Genomic DNA, 20,917 nt, shown 5'->3' on the forward strand with positions numbered 1-20,917 from the left:
GGTAAAAAACAATATCAACAGAGCCACTCCAAAATGAAGTTGGTGCTGTCATCCCAGAAGAACTGCCTTACACATCTCACTCCTCAAACCTTTACAAGGTTAAAACTGGCAAAATAGCCTTTGGATTGGACCCAAAGCAACCTTGTGTCCCAAACAAACTGTTTGGAAAACAGACATCAGGACTACTGAACTGAAAATGAAAGGCAATCTTCTTATTTTATTATCCTTTAGAATTCGCTTCACTATGTTAGCGTATCTACACCTATAAAAATTCCTTTTTCTATTCACATAATTATCCGCCTTTCCTTTCTCATAAATACTCCTTGCCTTCACCTCCTAATCAGAATAGTACTCATATTTCTGCCTAAATCAGTGCTACCACAATAGTTCTTCTTTGGGGTCTCAAATAAATGCTTGTTGCCTCTCACTTTGGCTTTTCATTTTGAGGTTAACAGCACATCTCAAATATATGGCCTAGGCATATCTCTATTTCCCATTTATTCAGCCAATAGTCAGGATATAATTTAATTAAGCTAATACGTGTTTTTGTTTTTGTTTTTAAAAAGGCTACTTTCTCTTAAGAGCCTAATAAATAAAAAGTCATGTGTTCATTTTGTTTGTTCTATCTATAAGCATTTATAGGACATCATTTGAGAAAAATGCTAAACCCTGCCAAATTCATTTCTTTCCCGTAAGAAACTGAACCCAACTAATTAGGTCCTCCATAGTGTTTGAAATTTAAGGCATTGCTCCTCTTTGTAGACAGGCATTTTCTCTAGGTCATAAATCTATTAAACTTAAAAAACTCAAAGTTACTACAGTATAACACCTGGTGCCCAGATCTTGGTTTCTTATAACAAAGAAGAAGGAAGGAAGGAAGGAAGGAAGGAAGGGAGGGAGGGAGGGAGGGAGGGAGGGAGGGAGGGAGGGAGGGAGGAAGGGGAGTGAGTGTCTTGGAGGAATGGCTGATTCCAGGTTTGGGGTATAGAAAATGCAAAATGAGTCTGGTACATTCTGCTTTAAAAGAGGGGGAAGGGGAAGAATGGTGGTTATTTCAAAAGGAGGCAGGGACCAACCTGAAAGAAGAGGTCCCAGTGGCCAAAGCTGGAATAATTTGAGCAGCAATTAAATAACAATAGTATTGGATTATAACCCATCTAATAAAATAAGTAATCCTGAGTAGGTCCTGATACCAGACAGCTGTTCTGTATAAAAGAATTCTAATTAGTAAACATAGAAGGAATGAGAAGAATTTTTTTTCAAATTACCATTAGAACAACAAAGTACAATGTATACCCAGTTCTACCAATGGATACTAAAATCAGTGAATAAAACCTTAGAGAAACACGATATTAGCATAATCCAAGTTTAAATTCAAGCAGAAACAGGATATTTGCATACTCCAAGTTTCTCTCCCAAGGTAATCTACTTTCCATTGGGAACCTGGCAAGGTTAACATCAGTAATGGGATGTCATGTACCCTGGATAAATTCACTGGAATTTTCTGCTATTTTTCCCCAAAATGCCAGAACCTCAATCCAATCATGGGAAAACATCAGGAGGGACATTATATAAAATAACTGATCAGTAGTCTTCACGAGTGTCAAGGTCATGAAAAACAACAGAAAGTTGAGTCATTGTCACAGATTGGAGGAAACTAAGGATGCATAACAATCAAATGCAACATGACATCCTAGACCACATTGAGAACAGAAAAAGGATGGTGAAAACCAGTGAAATCCTAGTAAGTCTACAGTGTAGTTAACAGTGTCACAGCATTGTACCAATGTTAATCTATTAGTTTTGACAACTGTACTATAGTTTGGAAAATATTTCAGGAATTCTCTATAACATTTTTTGCAACTATTAATAAGTCTAAAATTTTTTTTTAAATAAAATAATGCCAATATCCTTTTCAATGTTTACAAGGGAAATGTAATGTTAGACTTAAAATGCCTGAACAAAGAGCTATACAACCCAGTCACAGCTATCTGTATTCTAAAACGCATAATTTTCTAAACAATAACACATCAGAAACATTTTTTTTTCTAATCTGGCATATTTATGTTTGGCTGAAATTCAAATGATATGACAGTTGTGAGGTTCTCCTAAAAACCAAGACTTGGGGCTCTCTCTACCACATTGAGAGGGAAGTAAGAGCAGGAAGCTTATGTTTTGTAAACTGTTCTCCAGAAGCGATTCACACTCTCTTCCCTGTTTAGGTAGAAATTATGGAGGGAGAAGAAGATAGTAACATAGTTTTTACTGAAAAATTCAAACCACTTGAATTAACCACTAAGTTGGGGTGGCAGTCTATTAGGAAAGATAGATCACATCCCACTGGGGTGAAGGGAAGATACGTATTTGTGAAATAAGGACAGGAGTTGTTTGTAGTTGCAGAGAACAGCTAAGTAGCAAGGCCAGACCTACACAGTAGCAACTGGAGTGGGTCAACTGACCCTACATTGCTAGTTACATCTGGGCATAAATCAACACTGCACATGCCAAATGGAGTCTACTCCTAGCTTAGATTCAAGATGCAAGTAGGTGAGTGGTTTGGCATAACAATAGTACTATTAGATTTAGTGTGACTGAAATGATACCATTCGATTTTTAAACTAAAATTAGCCTACTGCTTAATGGGTGTCTGAAGTACACCTGTTTTATTTGAGGTAACTATCATATGAGGTATACTGGAAAGACACGTAACTGACTCCCCACGTTATTAAACAGGAGAAATAAATCAGAAAGGTCCTAAATCAAAGCCAATGGCAGTTTTGCAGAAATAAGGTTCAGCTCTGTAGACCTCCTTGCCCACCATAGGTTTGTACTAAAATAATTGACAAATATTATTTCCTAGATTCCTGAATTTCCTGAAACTTTATTCTTTCTGCATTGATTAAGAAGAGTTAGGAATTAGAAACAAGTTAGAAGTTATTAAAAGCACGAGACACATGTATAAATAGATTATCTTCGGGATAAAAAAAGGCATTGTCCAAACCAACTTCTATCACTGTAACAGTTAATGCCCAGAGACCTGTGCTACCCAACTCTGCAGCTATGACCACATGTGCCTGTTAAGCACTTGAGATGCAGACAGGCCTAATGAAGATGTGCAGTAACTGTAGGATATATTCCAGATTTTGAAGACAGTATGAAAAAAAGAAGGTAAAGTAGCTCATTAATAATTGTGCATTGATTGCATATTGACATAATTTATTTAATATATTGTTCATATAGCACTTATGTAATAAGATCGATTGAATAGTATTTTATTAACAATAGGATAATAATTGAATGCTTTTCCCATTCCCAGTGACGGGTTAGATATTAATACTAAGTGTTCTCAGCACACTTAACACTCTCTCCTACTAGTCTGGCACAATTTCGAATAATTACAGAGAAGACAGGGTCAGGTCAGGGTCAGGCTGTGTAGGATAGGAAGCAGAGAGGCATACCTCTGTGAAGTGTCCAAACTTTGGGTGCCTCTCAGCACTTTCCTCTTTCCTTATAAGACACTCACCTCAAGTGGCTTCAGAGGGAGATTAGAGGGCTTGTGGCCTTCTAGAGATTTCCACTTTTACTCTTCCAGATGACAAAGAATGTAATGCCAGTGAAATGACAGTTGCCTAAGACCTAGCCCAAAAGGACTGGGCTAATGATCATGTGAAAGTTCAGACCAAGTCAACCCAAGGTGTGCCTCTGTGGTACTTGTATTGTTTTGAGCTAAAGGCAACTTTAGTGTCTGGCAGAAGAGAAACTCCCACCCCTCCACTAACTACCTATAGGAACTTGACCTGGCTGGGTTGCTCAATTGGTAGAGTGTCATCCCAATACACCAAGATTGCAGGTTCCATCCCTAGTCAGGACACACATAAGAATCAACCAATGAATATATAAGTAAGTGGTAACAAAAAAAATCAATGTTTCTCTCTCTCACATACACTTCCTCTCTCTCTCAAATCAACAAATCAATTTTTTAAAAAGTATTCTGATTAGAGGCCTTGCCCATACTTAATAAGAGATGATCAGAGACAACCTCTTTTGACCTGTCCATAGAGCAGGACAAACTTCAATTCACTAAGCATCTGTTCTTCCTACAATGACCCTTTAGCCCCCAAAGCACCTTATCTCTAAGGATTTCGCTCAGAATGTCTTATACACCCACTAGAGGCCACGTGCATGAAATTTGTGCACTGAGGAGTTGTCCCTCAGCCCAGCCTGCGCACTCTCATAGCCCGGGAGCCCTTGGGGAATGTCTGACTGACAGTAGTTGAACATCCTTAGCACTGCCATGGAGGCAGGAAAGGCTCACACCACCACTACTGCACTCGCCAGTTGTGAGCCCAGCAACACTCCCCCTGTGGGAGCACACTGACCACCAGGGGTCAGCTCCTGCATTGAGTGTATGCCCCCTGGTGGTCAGTGTGCATCATAGCGACCGGTCATTCCACTGTTCGGTTGATTTGCATATTAGCCTTTTATTATATAGGAAGGATGTTACCTTTCTGTCTCTGAATCTCTCCTGCATGTGAGGTCTCTGACTCTCTCATGTGTATGAGGTTCCCACACAGATGTATTAAATTTGGTTATTTTCTCTTGCTCATCTGTCTCATGTTCATTTGGTTATTAGACCAACTAAAAGAACCTTGAGGGTAAAGAAAAGTTTATTCCTCACCCAATCAGAAAAGTGTAAGAAAACCTCTTCAAAGGGGTTTCTACTTTGCTAAGATTTTATTCTACCTTCTCACCAAAACATAACTTCTTCATTGAAATCAAGACAGGAGCAGCAATTTTGCTTTACACACACATATCCACACCTAGTTTAAACTACTCACTTTCAGTGTTACAGTTCTCTGAATATTTCATTTATCTCTATAAATAAGCCAACTTTATAACTCTAAGATTATATGTCCACTTTCTAACAGCCTCCCAGTGAAATAGAATACCTGCTTCCAAAAACAATAGGGTGAAACAATGAAGAGAAGGAGTTACTTGCTAATGGATTTTTAAAGGGGAAGATGATAAGATGTGATGGCTTCACAAATTGTGTACTTTAAATAGGTGTTTTGTATCATCTGTGAAAGATATCTCATAAAGCTGTTTGTAATAAAAAAAACAACTAGAAGGCCAAAGTCATCCAGACACTTTTATCAATTATTGGGTTATATCCAGGAGTAAACTGAGAACTGATTTCTTAAAGGATACACTTTAATTTTCTGTAGATCCTATAGAGAGGATGGCCATTCAGGTTCATTAATTTTTACTAAACGTTCTCAAGCCTGACCCCAGTAAGAAAACACAGGATAGAAGGGGAACCAAGATGGCGGCATATGTTAACCCCGGAGTTTGCTGCCTTGAACAACCACTTCAAAAATACAACTAAAAGACGGAACGGACATCACCCAGAACCACAGGAAGGCTGGCTGAGTGGAAGTCCTACAACTAGGAGGAAAGAGAAACGCATACCGAGACTCAGAGGAGGCGCAGTGCTGAAGTCAAATACTAAGGTGCGGAGTGCATGCAGAGCAGGCTGGTGGCTGAGGGCGCGGTTGGTGTTTTCAATCGGGAGGGAGTCGCAGACTCTGAGCTCCAGATCCCAGCGAGTCTTTACGAACCCAGACTCAAACGGGAGAAGCGGGACTGTCTGGCTTCGGTCGGAACTCGAAGGCAGCTTTCTCTCCGAGGTTTGCAGTGGTTGCTGGGACTCAGAGAGGCAGAGCCCCTGGGGACGGGACTGAGAGCAGCCATAACTGCTCGCTCCGGCCCACCCTGTTGATCCCGTGGGACCCGCCCCGCCCAAGCCCTGCACAGAGCCATTTGCCAGATAGCCTCAGGCAAAGGCTAGATTAGCACCTCCTTAGAGGACAGAAGTTCTCTCACTGCAGACACAGCTGATTCTCACAGCCAGTTGGCCTGGAGGTCAAATCCCCGCCAGTATCACCTACAACAATCTAGGCTTAACTACAACAAGACTGTGCATAAAGACCACTAGGGGTTGCACCAAGAAAGCATAAAAAATGTGGAGACAAAGAAACAGGATGCAGATGTCAGAAATGGAAGATATAGAGCTCAAAACCACACTTTTAAGGTCTTTCAATAATTTTCTAAAAACTGCCGATAAATGTAGTGAGATCCTCAAGAAATCTAATGAGACCCTCGATGTTGTGATAAAGAACCAACTAGAAATTAAGCATACACTGACTGAAATAAAGAATATTATACAGACACCCAACAGCAGACCAGAGGAGCGCAAGAATCAAGTCAAAGATTTGAAATGTGAAGAAGCAAAAAACACCCAACCGGAAAAGCAAAATGAAAAAAGAATCCGAAAATAAGAAGATAGTGTAAGGAACCTCTGGGACAGCTTGAAGCGTACCAACATCAGAATTATAGGGGTGCCAGAAGATGAGAGAGAGCAAGATATTGAAAACCTATTTGAAGAAATAATGACAGAAAACTTCCCCAACCTGGTGAAAGAAATAGACTTACGGGTCCAAGAAGCACAGAGAACCCCAAACAAAAGGAATCCAAAGAGGACCACACCAAGACACATCATAATTAAAATGCCAAGAGCAAAAGACAAAGAGAGAATCTTAAAAGCAGCAAGAGAAAGAAACTCAGTTACCTACAAGGGAGTACCCATATGACTGTCAGCTGATTTCTCAACAGAAACTTTGCAGGCCAGAAGGGAGTGGCAAGAAATATTCAAAGTGATGAATGCCAAGAACCTACAACCAAGATTACTTTATCCAGCAAAGCTATCATTCAGAATTGAAGGTCAGATAAAGAGCTTCACAGATAAGGAAAAGCTAAAGGAGTTCATCACCACCAAACCAGTATTGTATGAAATGCTGAAAGGTATCCTTTAAGAAGAGGAAGAGGAAGAAAAAGGTAAAGATACAAATTATGAACAACAAATATGCATCTATCAACAAGTGAATCTAAGAATCAAGTGAATAAATAATCCGATGAACAGAATGAACTGGGGATTATAATAGAATCAGGGACATAGAAAGGGAATGGACTGACTATTCTGGGAGGCGGGGGAAGGGGTGTGGGAGATGCGGGAAGAGACTGGACAAAAATCGTGCACCTATGGATGAGGACAGTGGGTGGGGAATGAGGGCGGAGGGTGGGGTGGGAACTGGGAGGAGGGGAGTTATGGGGGGGAAAAAGAGGAACAAATGTAATAATCTGGACAATAAAGATTTAATTAAAAATAAATAAATAAATAAATAAATATTTTTTAAAAAAGAAAATAGTACAAGGGAAAAGATTCTAAAAAAGGGAGACAGAGGTAATCACTTCAATTAAATTGTCTTAAACTTGCCATTCATAAATGCTAGCATTACATAAAATGGATCTCATTGAAAGCTCGTTCTTTTGCTTGTAAAACAAACAAACAAACAAAAAAACACACAGGATAAACCTCCCCACTTGATATATCTTTCAACTGTTGCCAAACTTCTATCAAAAATCCTTGACAGAGAGAAATACGAGTATTTGAAGCACATGAGATCCACCTATCCCCCTAGAAAATCTAGATTTATCCCCAAGGAAGCCAAACCATTCAACAGCACCATGCGTGAGCCCAGGGTCTTAGCATCCAACAAGTGTTTTTCATAACACATAGAGTAAAGAAAACTATGGCTACAGCAAGCAGTCCTAGAAAACGCACCATTACTTGCACTATCAGATGGGCACGCATGATACTCTCCCACTGCCATGGTTCCGTCTCCTCCACATCCTTCTGTGATGCAAAACATTCCCTCAGAAGTAAGTGCCAGGGAATGCTTCCCTAAGGACCTGGTATGTATCCCCTTTACCCTCATTGAACTGTGTGACCGATGGCCTCGGGTTGCAACTTGCATAGGATCTTTCAATCTGTTCACGTCCATTCTAATGTGCTCCCCACAGTAACTCCCAGCTGTGTTTTCTATTTGTAATACTTGTGCTCACCTCAACTGCTTCATGGATGCTTAATAAATAAATGCAGAAATAGACTTTGGGTGTAAGTGTGTTTTAATACTATCTTGATGCAAAAGACCGTGCTGCCTGAGGGTGGGGGTGGAGCTCTTGCTGAATGCCCAGGTTCAGGAACAAAGATGACCAATAAATATTTATTACTATGAATCTGAAAATGGAATTATTTATAGAAACACTATTAGCGAAGACAACAAAACTTGGCAACATGAGAGGAATTTTAATTGTTTGCTAGATTTGCAACCTAACCTTTTTGTTTGCAAATAAGTTAGGTTGCAATCTTCTATTTTTCTGTTTGGTTTTCATTTCTTCTGTATTATTTTTAATCAGTATTGTAATAAATTGGTTAACTCTTTGAAGTTAATCATTAAACTATCCACAGAAAAATTACACAAGGGAGCTCAGTAACTCTTTAGCAAATCATCCAAAGTACTGAAAAAAACTCTATGTCCTGGATGTGAAAAAACAAAGCAATATGTTGGCTAATCCCTTTTATTTTATTTTATTTTATTTTTGCTAATCCCTTTTAAAGCACTAATATTAACACACTTTTCTCCCACCTTGTAGTAACTTCCATGCTCACGGTCTTATCTATCCAATATCAACTCCACACAATTGGAGAAAGGCAAGAGTTGTACCAACCGGCCCTTAACACACACTACCACACACACACAATCTGTTGCACCAACACATCGTTTTCCTAAAGAGCAGTGTGGATTTTCAGTATGCATTTCCTATTCAAATAAAACTGGGAGGGACGATTAAAACCTAGTCATCTCAGTTGAACAGTTTCCTATTTTCTACCAAATGTACCTCCAACACCCACGGACCTTTCAAGCCACTGGCATCCCAAAGGCCTGTCTCCTCTCACTCAGCAGTTCCAGGGCTCGGACCTCAGGGTCCCTGTGCTCAGAGGCAGAGCACTAGGTCACTCATGTAACCGCAGAGCTGAGCCCGCCAGACCGTCCCTACACACGCTGGGGAAGCAGGTCCCACTGCACCAGGACGCCAAGCATCTGTCCTGCTCCCCCGCGTGAAGCTGTCCCACACTCTCCGGGCTCCTTTCCAGGCTGCCTCCTTCCAGGGACCCCCGCTCCCCTTCTCTGGTGGGCGCTCCTGGGCTCCCTCTCCCCTCCTGCGCTCGGGACTCGGTCTGTAACCACAGACTCGGGACACAGCCCCTGGCGGGAAAGCCGGGCAGGAGGCGACCTCCCGGGACCAGGGCTCACAGCCCCACCCGCAGCCCCCCCCACGGCGCCCGCGCGCTCCCCGCGGGCCCCGCACTCACGCGCAAGGCGCCGGCCCGGGGTCGCGGTCGCGGTCAGGAGCGACGGGCAGCGCTCGGCGAGCTGGGATGGCGAGGAGAAGAGCGCGGGACCAAGGCGACAGACACAGCTTCAAAAGGCAGGGCTCCGGCCTTGGGCCGGGACAGCCCCGGGCAGCGGCTCCTCCCTCGCGCCCCAGGCTCTCGGGGTCCGCGCCCGCGGGAGGGCGGAAGGCGTGGCGCCGCCTGCCCGGCTGGATAAGCTTGGGGTGGAGCCCGCGCCCCGAGTACCGCAGGTACCGAGTTCCGCACTGGACCCAACACCCGCCCGTGGGCCCGGGTCACGGACACGACTGCCCCAGAGCACCCAGAGGCGAACCGAAAACTCTGTGTCCAGGGCGCGTAGGAAATGGACAGTTGGCCACGAGCCCGGTAATCCCAGGACGCCACCAGCGCATCAATACCTCGTCTCCCCGGGTGGATCTGGTCACCGCCGGGGCCCGGCCTACCCACCAGGGGACGCGGACGCCTGGGCCCTTTTCAGTGTCACGCGCTGCGCATCCAGAGCAACTGGTGGTCTCTATAAATGAGCTTCTGAGAAGTTAGGTTCCTGTGCCCCAGGGCCAATGGGATCAGGAGCTAAATCTATGGGCGGGGCGGGGGGGAGGGGGGCGTGCTAAATGGAGACAAAACCCTCGGAATGAAAATATGACTGGGAATAGTTTAAATGCTTCGCAGTGCAGTGATAAACATTTCTTTGCATGACACTGATCACAGGGAAAGCTAGAAAGTGATTTGCAGATTCAGGAAAAGCGCTGGTTATCAGGCTTTCTGGGTGTGGGTGGCCATGCCAAAATTCACCTGCTACAGCTGCTCTGCGAAATTAGCACTTGCACCTAGGTAGTTTCTGGTTTGTATTTACAAAAAATATATATATATATAATATTCGTTAAATTGTTTAAAGCAACACAAGGAATTGCTGTTAATTCTTTACCCCATACAAGAAAATTTCAGACAGGCCTAGATAAGAAAATGGTTTACACACAATGTTTTTAGGATGTTAAAAACACCATACTGTATACTTTTAAATGACTTAAAAGTATATTTATATATCTATTAAGCCCCCAAACACTCGGATGAAATTGGGTTGGTGTTTTTTTTGGATTAAATTTCTGAGTCAGTTTAACGACCCTTACAAAGTCACATACACATATATTTGTCATTTTAAGCCAACGTTGGGAAAATTTCTTCAGAGCTGGCTCTTAATAACTTTGAAAATTTGAAAAACACCCTCTACAGAATAAAACTTTAAAGATGAAAAAAAATTCTGAAAACAGTTCCAGGAGGCATTATAAAACTAAAGAAAATGGCCCAGCTAGTGTTGCCCAGTGGTTGAGTAGTGACCTGTGAACCAGTAGGTTGTAGTTCCATTCCTGATCAGGGCACATGCCTGGGTTGCAGGCTCAATCCCCAGTGTGGGGTGTGCAGGAGGCAGCTGATTAATGATTCTCTCTCATCATTGATGTTTCTCTCTCTCCCTCTCTGAAATCAATAAAAAAATATATTAAAACAAAAAAAGTTAAGAGGATAAATGGGTGGCAGCCTTACTTGGACCAGGGCCCACCACCCTCCACCTCATGACCTCTCCATTATTTTACCTGAAAAGGGTACCATTTTTTATAGAGCAGGGTATTGGGACTCCCACATTTTCTTTTCCTTTTAACTAATCTTTTTCTCTCTTATTACATATCAAACAAGAAGAAAATAAAAATTCCCTGTAATCCATCAACTACATACCATCAGCTTCATCAACTTCATCAGCTTTTAGTCTGTGTCTATGTATACATACTTTCTTTTAAAAACAAAGTGAGTTTATATACAAAACACAGGGATGGAGGGCAACATCTCCGGAGTCAGATAGCCTGTGTCTGAATCCTGGCTCTCCTACACCCTGGAGATTTGAACTTGAGCTAGTTATTTAGTCTTTAGGTGGTTATTGGTGATCAGGGGAAACAATCTCTCAAGGTAGTTACAGAGATTAAATGAGATCATGTGTGTAAAGCACTGAACAGTCATTCTCACTGGTTGGCACAAAATAAATGGTAGCTATTATTATTTTGTAAACTGCTCTATTGCAAACATGGTTCCCTGTCACTCAATATCTTCCTACAACTTGATATTTAATGGTTGTATGGTATTCTATTGTTTATTATGTTTATTATTAACCAAGCTTCCTATTCACAAAACATCCTTATAGCAATGTCATTGCACACTCCCAGATAAATTTCAGAAAGGGAATTGCTGAGAAATAAGGTTATTTCCAGTAAAAAAAAATTTTAATACACATAGCCAATTTTACTTAAAAACTGTAAACTTTGTGCTTAACATTTGGTGCCTAATGTGGGGCTAAACTTTGGAGAAGGAGAGAGGAATGCTACTCTTTGGGTCAAGGTCAAAGTGTGACATCTACATACCCTTGGGGCTCATGGGACTCCTAGTGTGCTCCCTTTCTGCACCTCCAAAGTCTTGGATCTTAGGAACACATGCCTTTTGGTGGAAGCCCAGGGCTTTACGGTGCCAGAGAGTACCTTTCAGGAGAGTATTAGAAGGTGGCAGCCCAGGAGGTGGTGAGGAATTATTTCCTCATGCCGATACCGTGTCAGTACCAATTCAGTACCACAAATGTGAAGGAGAGAATTACCTCACTGGTGAGTTTTTGAAGGACACCCTCAATTTTAATGCTCCTGTATTTTTTTTTCTTTGTCTGAGATCATTGAACTCATAGTGACATCTGGTGGCCATTCCATGTAATTAGTTTGGGTTTTTGCTCCAAAGGTTATAAGCTGTTTTGGAAATTATCTTCTGAGGGTTGGCTTTCCACTCTGAAGATAAGAGAGTAAGTAGCCAGTGACCCAATGGGGATGGGCACCAGGAAGCAGCATTCTACCGACCGGAAACAACTTCCCAGCCTTGATTGGTTGAAAGCAATTTAAATTGGGGGAAGTCAAACTCCAAGACATCCCCTGCCCCTCCCACAAAACACCAGTTGTTATGAGAGAACAATATGGGGCTGAGTCATCCTTTAAAAAAAAATCTGAATGGTTCAACCTTCCTGAAAATGACAAGTTAGAAATGATGAGAATTATTTTTCTCTCTTCTAAACTTACATTGGCAAGAGAAAATATTTATGAAGCTAGTTTCTTGGGCCTGCTGGCTCTTGTGTTTTCTTTATTGAATCTTTCCTCCCAGAGGAAGCCATTTTTTTTTTCTGTCTATGTCTCTTGTGCTATTTGTCATAAGAAGGAAATACCATAGGGATAGAACACAAGCGCAGACTTGCAGACTTTCCGTAAGCCTGTTGTTCGAGCTGTCACAGATTAGCAGGTTTGTGACTGGAAGTGTCTCACATTTAGTGGAAGACCGGAGAACTGCATGCACCATCCTGACTACCTATTTTTTGTCTTATATACAGAACTTATAACATAGAAACTCACATCTGAAACCTATGTGTCCATGTTGATCAATGTCACCCCAATCAATTTAATGAATACAATTTTTTTAAAAGATGAAAGGACAAAAATTAGAAAATCAAAACCCACTCAGACCCCTTCCTATGTACCTTCAGATAGTTGAAGATATTGTAAAAAAAATTAGAGCATTGAGAAAAATAGAATATTGGAAGTACAATTGCCCAGCACGAAGAAGAAAAACACACACAATGGGACAAAAATAAATACAAATGCTAAGCCTTTTGAATTTGCTATCTCTGCTACTTGGGTCTTATAGATTCTAACACAGCAAGGGATTAAAAGAAACAGAAGGGAAAACCCAGAAATTTCCCAACAAGGTGGAAATTGTTCAGAGGTTATTGAGATATAAGATTATAAAAATTGGTATATTTCAACAGAATTTAAAGGTTTTAGTAATTGATCAGGAATTTTGCCAAATTGGAAGCTGGTTTTTCAAAGGCTGACAAGGCTATTTTGAAGGTCTCAGCAGGTCTTCCTGCCAGGTAATCAGAAATGCAAACCCAGCTCACAACTGCTTGAGGATTGAAAACTGAAGGAAAAAAAAAATTGAGAAAAGCGTATTTTTATTTATTCAAATGTTCTATTGCTTTTTTTAAACAAATGAGTTTCTTGGGTTGGCATTGGTTCACAACACCATACAGGCTTAAAGTGTACAACTCAATGAAACATCATCTGCACCCTGCATGGTGCGCCCATCATCCCAAGCCAAGTCTCTTTCCATTTCCCCCGCTTTGCCCATCTCCACCTAGCCCCCACCCCCTTTCCCTGGGACTATCACCACACTGTTGTCTGTGTCTGTGTGTTATGTATATATGTTTTTTGGCTAATCCCCTCACCTTCTCTCACCCAGTCTCTCCATCCCCTCCCCTCTGACAGCTGTCAGTCTGTTCCTTACATCCATACCTCTGTTTCAATTTTGTTTGACAGTTTATTTTGTTCATTGGATTCCACATATAAGAGAAATCATATGATATTTGTCTTTCTCTGCCTGGCTTATTTCACTTAACATAATAATCTCCAGTTCTATCCATTCTATCCATGCTGTTGCAAAAGGTAAGATTTCCTTCTTGCCGAAACCGGTTTGGCTCAGTGGATAGAGCGTCGGCCTGCGGACTGAAGGGTCCCGGGTTCGATTCCGGTCAAGGGCATGTACCTGGGTTGCGGGCACATCCCCAGTGGGAGATGTGCAGGAGGCAGCTGATTGATGTTTCTCATCGATGTTTCTAACTTTCTATATCTCTCCCTTCCTCTCTGTGAAAAATCAATAAAATATATTTAAAAAAAAAAAAAGATTTCCTTCTTTTCTTGGGCTGAGTAGCATTGTGGGGTAAATACACCACAACTTTTTTTTTTTCCCCCAAAGTGGAAGGGAGAGGGAGAGATAGAAACATCAATGATGAGAGAGAATCATTGATTGGCTGCCTTCTGCACACCCCCCTGATGATCAAGACCACAACCTGGGCATCGAGCCCGAAACCTGGGCATGTGCTCTGACCGGGAATCTAACTGTGACCTCCTGGTTCATAGGTCGACACTCAACCACTGAGACATGCCAGCCGGGCTGTACCACAACTTTTTTATCCATTCATCTACTGATGGGCACTTGGGCTGTTTCCAGATGCTGGCTATTGTAAATAATGCTGCAATGAACATAGGGGTGCATACATTTGAGAAAGGGGTATTTTAAAACACAAGCAGCTAAAGTATCCCATGCCTGACCCCCAACCTTCCCTGCCTCCTTAGAAATTGTGAGGGCAAATAAAAAATCTTGTGTCTCTCTATAATTATTAGTAATTGTGTTTATGTTTTGATCCCTTTGTGTTCTGTTTTTGTTTGTACGTTTTATGGGAAACATACAAACATAAAGGGAAGGGCTGCACAGCACTGAGACACAGCTGTGGCTAGATGATGGCAACACCCAGGAGCTGGAGTTTCATCCTTACATGCAGCTTGTGTTGTCAGTGGGCTTGGGGCTGAGTCGGTGGGCTCGGAATGTGGGTGGAATGCAGGTGTGTCACCAGGTGTCTTCAGGACAGTTTCAGTTCCTTGTAGGGGCTGACTCCTGGTGTCCAGCAAGCTTTCGTCCTGCTCTTTTGTTCTCCTGTGGCAGGAAGCTTACACATGGACATTAAGGATTGTATTGCTCTACAGTCCTAACTCACACATTCTAGGCAAATATTTAGTATTAACACTAGTTTAAGTTTGGTTTGAACAGACATGTCTTTTAGAGTTAAACTTTTCTTCCGTCCTTTTGTTACCAATTGGGGTTACCAGCTGGGACCTCGGTTCTTTTTGTCAACACAGAAAAAATGTTAATGTTAACAAAAATTAAAGCAAAATGGGGTTTATTGAAGATTTACTCCAAACGAGGAGTGGGCCAGTTAAGAGACAGAGAGAGAGAAGGGCCGGGCTGCTGTAGTTCACTGGAAAGTCAGAGTAAAGGGGGCCTTGGAGACAGGTTCAGGGCTTAGCCCAGGACGAGCGGCAGCTGGGGGCTGTTTCCATATCTTGGCTATTGTAAATAATGCTGCAATGAACCCTTTGGGTTCTTTCCACTACTTTAAAGACTTACTATGTCCTCTTTGCATGTGTATTCCTCTTAGCTGAGGCTGTTTGTGGCTGTGAAGGAATGACAACATATCTATGTTTCATTGAATGGGAAGATCCTTAATTGTCAAGGCTTTTACTCTCTGTAACAGCACACAATGGAGGGCTCACGGTCCTGACTGTTGTAATGATGCAACCACTGTGTTCCCACCAGTGGACACACCAGAACGTATCCTGAGCACCTGGTGGGCCTCTATACTTCCTTAACACGGTAAGCTTTCTGGCCCACAGGGTTTGCATTCCATTTCCAAATGACTTTAGGAATAATTTGGAGTTCAGAATGGATGCTTAAAATAACCCAAAGCCTAGGACTAGTACTGTGTAATGTGAAGTGCAGCATAAAACAGAACCAGTACCTTCATTTCAAGCTACAAAAAGTGGTATTGCCATGGAGACCCCAGGAAGGACTGCTCCAGCAGGAGATGGCTACATAAGAAGAGGTTCATGCAAAACTTCTAACTGGCACTTCCCATGAGATATGGGCATAACAAGAACTGATGCTGTTGGAAATACATATTCTTCAACTTGACCCAGCAAACTGCTTTAATATGTAACATCTCTCAGTAAAATACAGTTTTGCATGTGATTTTAAAAGTTCTATATGTAATCCATTAATCCTATATAATAAAAGCCTAATATGCTAAGTGTCTGGTTGTCCAGTCATCTGTTCAGCCAATCAAAGTGTAATATGCTAATGATATGCTAAGGCCACTTGACCTCTCACTATGACGTGCACTGACCATCAGGGGGCAGACACTCTGACTGGTAGGTTAGGTTGCTGCTGGGGTCCGGCTGATTGGGACTGAGCGAGACGGGCTGGACACACCTTGGAGCCCTCCCGCAGTCCCTCCCCAGCTGGCCAACCTCCTGCATTCCTCCCTGGCCCCAATTGTACACTGATGGGGTCACCCGGCCTGGCCTGTGCCCGCTTGCAATCTGGGACCCCTCAAGGGATATTGGAGAGCCGGTTTTGGCCTAATCCTGCAGGCCAGGCTGAGGTACCCCACTGGTGCACGAATTCGTGCACTGGGCTTCTAGTAATATAATAATAATAATAATAATAATAAATCAAAGCATCCAACCTATCAAGCAAAATAGTTTTATATACTAAAGGACATTTTATTGATTGGATGAAACTATAGGTTTATCACTTTTCAATTCTACTTAGACTGGATAGTTTTCAAACTCAGAAATGGAAAATTAAACTTTGGCAAGAGTTTCGGCTAACTACAAAATTTTAGAGACATCTACTCTCACAGAAAGGACATAATACCCTATGTATTAAGTAAATAGGGTAAGCATTCCTGTTTACTTGATTGTAGTATGGGGAAATGTGCTAACTGGTCCCCTTCACCTGTTAATCATCTATGACCCTTAAAAATTTAGGGAAATGTAAAAAAAAAAAAAAAAAAAAGGTATGATATAAACAAATGTCAGGAACCCAGAAAGGAGGGGATTTGTGGGCTTTGGGATCTTTCGCTATTTTTAAAACACTCATTTTCAAAATAGAGGAGGAACCAAGATAGATACTAGTAGACTACCCATGCCACACACTGTCCTATTTCTCATGGAGCTTAGCTTTTTGGACAGTATTTGATCCAAACAACCCATCTAAGCTGCTGGGAAATAAGCCAGCTGTTCTCTAACACCAGCGCAGAAGCCAGGCAGTGAACCTGCCATTTTTTATGAGGGGATCTTCCAGTCAAAATATTTCTGGCTTTGAAGTTCCCTGTCATCAAGGTTTCACTGTATGTCACCAAGAAACATTTTTTCCCAATCTTCGCCTGAGGACAGGAGAGAGAGAGAGAGAGAGAGAGAGAGAGAGAGAGAGAGAGAGAGAGAGAGAGAAAGAATATGGATCGGCTGCCTTCCATATATGCCCGACTGAGGATCTAACCCCTGCAACCCAGGGAATCCAACCAGGAACCTTTGGGTGCACAGGAACAACTGAGCCACTCTGGCTGGGCACTACTCCTCCCATTGTAGCATGTTAATTAATGTTGTAGTAACTACATTATAGTAGTAGCAAAAGGGCTGGGTAAGGTCAAGAAAAAGGTGGTACAGCCCCGGCTGCTGTGGCTCAATGATTAGAGCATCAGCGCCAGCACCAAAGAGCCATGGGTTCGATCCTAAGTCAAGGGCACGTACCTGGGTTGCAGGTCGGCTGCCTGCCCCTGGTTGGGGCGTGTGTGGGAGGCAACCAGTCCATGTGTCTCTCTCACATTGATGTTTCTCTCCTCCTCCTCCTCTCCTCCTCCTCCTCCTCCTCCTCCTCCTCCTCCTCCTTCTTCTTCTCCTCTTCTTCTTCTTCTTCTTCTTCTTCTTCTTCTTCTTCTCTCTCTCTCTCTCTCTCTCTCTCTCTCTCTCTCTCTCTCTCTCTCTCTAATGGAAAAAACATTTTCTAGTGAGGATTAACAACAACAAAAAGAAAAATATGGTACATTTTTCTGATATAAGCTATATTTTAATATATGGCTTCCTTAAAGCTAAGAGTGCCATTGACAAAATCCTCAAAGCAGATTTTCCATGACAGGTAAACTTTTGGGAAGGAAGGAGGGGAAATAATTGCTTCTCAGAGAAGCACAGTTCCTACTCACCATCATAAACACAAAGGAGATGGTCATGAGAAGGGTTGCTATGGATACCACACTCTGACCTGCTGCTATGGCCAGTGCCATAGAACTGGCTGCATAAGCCACTAAAATAAGGGCAAACATCATGATGAAGAAGGCCTCCACCACCGGTTTCAATCCTTAGGAAGGAAAGAGGGGGTTAATCTAACCGCCTAGCTCCCTGTGTGTTTGGGATTGTTTATTGTGCAAACACTATAATATTTGGAGAAATGAATATTAGCGTGAAAAAATTCATCCTCTATCCACCTAACCTGAGTCAACCAATTTCCTTGCCCCCCATATAAGTGTACAGAGTGATTCAGTTTTCTTTTTTATACACTGCATAAGCACTTTACAACATAACACCTGTGCTCCCTGTTGTGCAATTATTACCAATTTCTGAGTGCTGAGGTGGGGGGCTGGAGGCTACACACCTGGCCAGAACTCTACTGCCTTCTTTCTAAAAAAGGAAACTTGTCAAGAGCACATGCTTTCCCCCGAGATATCACCACATTCCTCACCCTTTGCTGTAGCAGTGACAGTGAAGAAACTGGGAGATCAGGATCCCATGACCTCCAGGCGTTTCACTCTCTGAGGGAGTGCTGCCTGGTCTCTGAGACAAATACCACAGAGCTTGGGATTGAGGGTGGGGTTAAATGAAGTTTCACAAAACTAGTGTATAACTATAATGGGGCACTATTGCGGGTCATACACTCTGGAGGTATTGGAGCAGCCATAAGAACACTGGTCAGGAGCTGAGGGTCTGGTTCTATGCCTACTTCTTTAAGAAACACCCCTTATTTGTAAAATTGAGGCATAATTTCAATCAGTGGACCTTGTCCTATAGTGCTTTGTCAAATATACACATATATACTACTGATATCTGTATGTGCATATCAGTGAACTATACGGAAATTCCAAGACTATAAGCTTGGAGAGAAGCCTAAACACAATGCACAAATGAATCTGTCTACATGTATTGAACAAGTATTTTTATTATCCAATAAGCCCCCAAATTTGCTATCTTTCCCTATCTATACACACACACACACTCGAATATAAATGGGTGATTAATATCCCAGCTCCAGTTCTTCCAACATAGTCTCAAATATTTTTTAAATATTTTTATTGATTTCAGAGAAGGAGAGGGAGAGAGAGACAGAAACATCAATGATGAGAGAGAATCATTGATCAGCTGCCTCCAGCACAGCCCTCTACTGGGGATCGAGCCCACAACCCGGGCATATGGCCTGACTGGAATCGAACCCTGACTTCCTGGTTCATAGGTCAACACTCAACCCCTGAGCCACGACAGCCAGCCAATCTCAATATGTTAATGAATTCTTTCCACATCTGTATATGACATGCCATCACTCAGTAAACTATAAAAGGGTTAAAAGTTAGTTTTGATAAAATCTTGACACACAAAAAAAATGACCTTAGAGGACAGTTACTTCATACTGTGCACAATAGACAGATGCTTCCTTATCTCGTGGCTTGGTTTATAGTTTTAAGAACCAAAATCATGCTTGCCAAAAGAAATTAGCTTCCCTCTGAGACTAAAGACACATACTTTCTATCTTATCACTTACCTCACAAGAAGTATGTTATACAAGTAAGTATAATACTTGCTAACATCCTCAGGGGTAGTACATGAGATAGGAGTTTCTCAAAGAAATAAGATGACACTCTGTAGTATCCACTGATATATTCATGCCTCAAACACAAAAATTCATCCCACATTAGTTCAAGAAGACACAGGCCAGATGATTAATCCATTCTGCTGCCAGCAGGGGTCTAACAACTACAGCTTCACCCAGTCAGCATCTCAGGTGCACGCCTCCCCTGAGGCCTGGTTCCCGAGAGCTCTGTGCAAGGACCCCTCTTCTCAGTCTAGAATTGCCTCCCCATGCTGCCCACTTAGCCCTTAGGACCCCACTCCAGGTAAACGTTCTGCCTCTCCTCCCTCTCCTCTGACTCTGGGTTTCCATGATCTCAGTGGTCACACAGGCTTTGCTTTCTCCCCACTCTGACCATGAAGAACGTGGTGCTGCTATTCTCCATGCCCCCAGGGCATCTTCAGGTCCCTAAACCTTCTCATGCCTCCCAATCTTGTGATGAAAACACATGACACTTCTTCCTTCAATGATCATGCCTCCCAACCATACATGCCTGTTCAATTATCAAATCCTCCCCAGGGAAGACCTAGGTCCCTCCTCTTCCTGACCTCCTCCTCCGGTGAGTCCAAACTCTTCCACAATCTTCATTCTTTCCCTCCCTAACAATTCCTTTCCTCCAGCTTGTAACTATGGGCAAATCTCTTCCCACTTTGAAAAACACAAGAAACAAACCATCTGCCTTCTGCCTCTTGCATCCGCCCTTCCACTGAGGGCTAAGCATGGTCTATATTCTTTGTCAACTTTACTTCCCTACCTTCAATGTACAAATTAACCCACTACTTTCTCTCTACTGAGCTCCTCAAACTTTTCATGTGAAGGTCCTCGTGACTTCTTATTTGCTAAAACAAAAGATCCTTTACAGCCTCTATCTCTTGCATTCTCTGTGCCATTTGTCTTTGCAGCTATACCCTAATCTTTACATTCCCTTTTCCCTTGCTCTCATGATTTCCCTCCCAGCCCCAGGCTGCTTTTTCTCAATGAACACTGGTAATCCCAGGGACCAATCCGTGGCCAACTTCTGGACTGGCCAACAGCCCTGACACTGGACAGCGCCCTTCCCGAAACAGAGCCACACTCACGTGAAGAGCTTCTTCTCCACCACAAAGAGCTCCACAGCTGACATGCTGCTGAAACACTGGTTGGTGGTCAGGAAGAAGAGCACCCCAGCTCTGCGGTGAGAGAAGGGGAAGAAAAGCACTGCGTCAATTACACGTTCTTAGATCAATTCCTATCTGCTGA

The 20,917-nt window shown here is 42.5% G+C and overlaps 1 protein-coding gene across 6 annotated transcripts in view; it reads right to left on the minus strand.

Annotated features, from left to right (window-relative positions):
* The window catches only part of ABCG2 (ATP binding cassette subfamily G member 2 (Junior blood group)), a 140,417-nt gene that overhangs the window by 40,549 nt on the left and 78,951 nt on the right, over positions 1-20,917 (minus strand). Inside the window, exon 1 of one of the 6 annotated variants that reach the window (XM_036339329.1) lies at positions 9,715-9,851. The exons of 4 other annotated variants lie outside the window; for them this stretch is intronic. The gene's annotated coding sequence lies outside the window, so the exon portion shown is untranslated. Of the gene's footprint in view, positions 1-9,274; positions 9,577-9,714; positions 9,852-20,917 lie in introns of those variants that run through there. One more of the 6 variants, XM_036339351.1, reaches the window with a different exon arrangement.

This window comes from Myotis myotis, unplaced genomic scaffold, assembly GCF_014108235.1.
Source record: "Myotis myotis isolate mMyoMyo1 unplaced genomic scaffold, mMyoMyo1.p scaffold_m19_p_1, whole genome shotgun sequence".
Classification (NCBI taxonomy): domain Eukaryota; kingdom Metazoa; phylum Chordata; class Mammalia; order Chiroptera; family Vespertilionidae; genus Myotis; species Myotis myotis.